At 40.9% G+C, this 2,974-nt stretch overlaps 1 protein-coding gene across 12 annotated transcripts in view; it reads left to right on the forward strand.

Annotated features, from left to right (window-relative positions):
- RBPMS (RNA binding protein, mRNA processing factor) overlaps window positions 1-2,974 on the forward strand; it is a 183,035-nt gene that overhangs the window by 115,579 nt on the left and 64,482 nt on the right. The gene's annotated exons all lie outside the window — the stretch shown is intronic.

Consider the following 2,974-nt stretch of genomic DNA (forward strand, 5'->3'; position numbering starts at 1 on the left):
ACTCAGGAAGTCAAATCTCTTTGGAAATCACAGGATTCTTTTGTAATGCAAATAACTGCCCCAACTTTCATGTTTTGTAAACTCAAATTATTCATTACATCTACAGAGAAATGGCAGAATAAAAGAGTTAAATACTGGGACATTCCAGAAGAAACAGCTACCGTAGATTTATTTATTTTAAGGCCGTGTACTCTCCTCACTCACTAAAAGGAAGGCATTTCTTATTTGGTAAAAGTTCGATGCAGGCTCCCTGTTTCTTCCCTTCTTCCTTTTCACACACTTGTAAATCCTCAAATAAAGAGGTGCCTTTTCTCCTACAGCAGTTCTCAGCGTATTTGTCCGCCAACCCCTGGTTGGTCTCCAAGACCCTTTCAGGGAGTCTCCGGGTCTAAACTATTTTCATGAGGATAGTTGATTTTTCTTACTGTGTAGCGGGGGGCACAACTGCTAGAACCTTCGTCCGTGTCCAGACAGCGGCACCAAACTGGGCGAATGAGCATTGTATTCTTCACGGTCCCGCGCTCTGTTTAAGAAAAGAAACCAGTTTCGCCTAAGAATGTCCTTGATGAAGAAGTAAAAAATATTTTTATTCAGTCTCAGCTCTTGATTACAAGTCCTTTTATGATTTTTTGTCAGAATGGGAAGGATACACGTTACCATATTAAAAATTAAAACAAATTTTAAAAATATCTAATTCATTTTAAAAATATGGCCTCATTGGAACTAGGTAACTTGTGAAGGAAGGAGTATTTTAATACCTTTTATGGGTAATTGTAGAGATCCCATTTTTATATTCCACCAAAAGATTTTTTGCATTGTGAAATCTGAAACTTCATCCATGAGTTTTTTTGTTTTGTTACGTTAAATTCCATTTTCTACTTTAGTTAGATCTGCTACTCATGCATGATTTTATATGACACATCGGTTATTTGGAAAGTATTGGTTCACTGAGTTTTATGCTTATCTTCCAAATGTCGACTCCTTTTATTCATTAATACTCACCACTGATCTCCCCTGTGAGGCTGTGCTTTCTTTTTAATATGCTACAACCAATACAATACCTTGCAATAGACTGAATTAAAAGCAGATACGAGAATCCAGTTGTCTTCTATTATACCAGATATTAGAGAGGTTTGCAAAAATGTAGAACTGGTGTGTTTCCTGGTTTGTTTTGGTGTAGGTAGTTGTTTTTCACAAAACATATCCTGTTTATCTTAATAGGTAATGGCTTTTTTTTTTAATGAATAAATGTTTTTAAAATTTAAGTTTTAATTTTTGATATGATAGAACCCACATAAAAGTTCTTGGGGACTTTAATAGTCTTTGGGCATAGAACACCTGCAGTCACCTGATGGCTACTATAGATTTGGGGCAGGTGATTAAGTCTGCAGCCTCTAAAGCCATTCAGAGCTAGACTGGAGGGCAGCAGTGCCCCTCCAGTGCCTGGGGCCCTGCAGGCTCACATGCCAGTCTCGGGTTTGACTGTGAGCTTCGGTTTATGCCACTTACTCTCTGGAGACCATCCCAAGAATAACTGCATATGTGGTGGTTGGAAGAGCTGGATAATATGGCTCCCATTCATTCGCGGAGAACTTCCTTGGGGGTAATGGATCTGGAGGAGTACCTTCCAAACTATTTAATCACGCCCACCCCACGCCACCCCCATTACCAAATGGAATACAAGTTCACTTCAAGAAACTTAGAAAGGATAAAAAACGGGGGGCATATTAATGTTTCTATGTCCCTAAACCTAAAGATACATGCTGTGAAATTCGATTGTATTTCCATTGTATTTTTTAACCTACAATGTTACAGATGAGGTATATTTTTAAATACAGAGGTTTAAGGCATCTTAATAGTCATTGGGTTTTTAATAATATAACTTTTTATGTAACATAATACCTTTTTTTTTTTTTTTTAAGTAGGCTCCAGTGGGCCCAGTGTGGAGCCCAGTGCAGGGCTTGAACTCATGATCCTGAGATCAACACCTGAGTTGAAATCAAGTCGGATGCTTAACCGACTGTGCCACCCAGGCGCCCCAATATGTGTATCTTTTAACTGAATGCAGAAAATTATCCCACACCGCCCCGCAGAGATAAGCTTTTTCACATTGCTGATGAGTAGTCCTGCAGAGATACACGTGGTTGTATTTGACTGGGGTTATAAATTACAAGCTGCCCCAATACCTGCTTTCATTCTCCACTCTAGGCCGCATTTTTGCATACCAGTAAATGTACAGCTGAATTGTAACAAAGGAATGTCACGTAATCAAGTTCTTTTCCTTGGGGAAAAGTCTGGCAGAAGTGGTGATGGTTTGAACAGGAGAAGTGACAATCTCAAGCTCGTGCAGATGCCGGTCCTTTCTGGTCCTCCTTTTCATTCCACGATGTGTGTAGCCACCAGGGTTTTAGCGATCCTGAGAAACGGTGGAGTCGGAGCCAGAAGCAGCATCTTGGTTTGAACAAAATAATCTAATTAGTGTCTTTGGGGGAAGGAGTGTCTTTCTGTCCTTTAATTAAATATCTCTCCAGAGGTCAAGGAGATCACGCTGGTCAAACATTAACAGCTCTGTACAGGAAATTACGGTGAGTTCCTGTGTCAGTTTTCTCGCTCGAGTTTAGCAAACATTTGAGGGGAGGTGAGAGATAAAAAGCTGAATAAGGCACAGTTCTGCTCTCGAGGTGTTTACACTTGAGTGAGGGACACAGGCCTGCAAACGACTGCAGTAGAAGGCAGAGCAAGCCAAGCGCTAAGTGGAAGGTTCGGACAGTGCTGGTAGCTAGGGAGAAGGGAAAAGACGTCCTGGGGGTGTGTTGACCTAGTATCTGAAGATGGGAAACATTTCAGTAAGCAGAGATGATGCAGAAGTGTTCTACAGACCGAAGGCATGGCTTCTGTGAAGATCAGACCTGAAAGTGTAGGAAGGAAGGGATTAAAGAAGAGCTTGTGGTCCGGTGAAGCCACAGAGGTGCGC

Source organism: Ursus americanus, chromosome 27, assembly GCF_024610735.1.
Source record: "Ursus americanus isolate L20-20 chromosome 27, mUrsAme1.1.p, whole genome shotgun sequence".
Classification (NCBI taxonomy): domain Eukaryota; kingdom Metazoa; phylum Chordata; class Mammalia; order Carnivora; family Ursidae; genus Ursus; species Ursus americanus.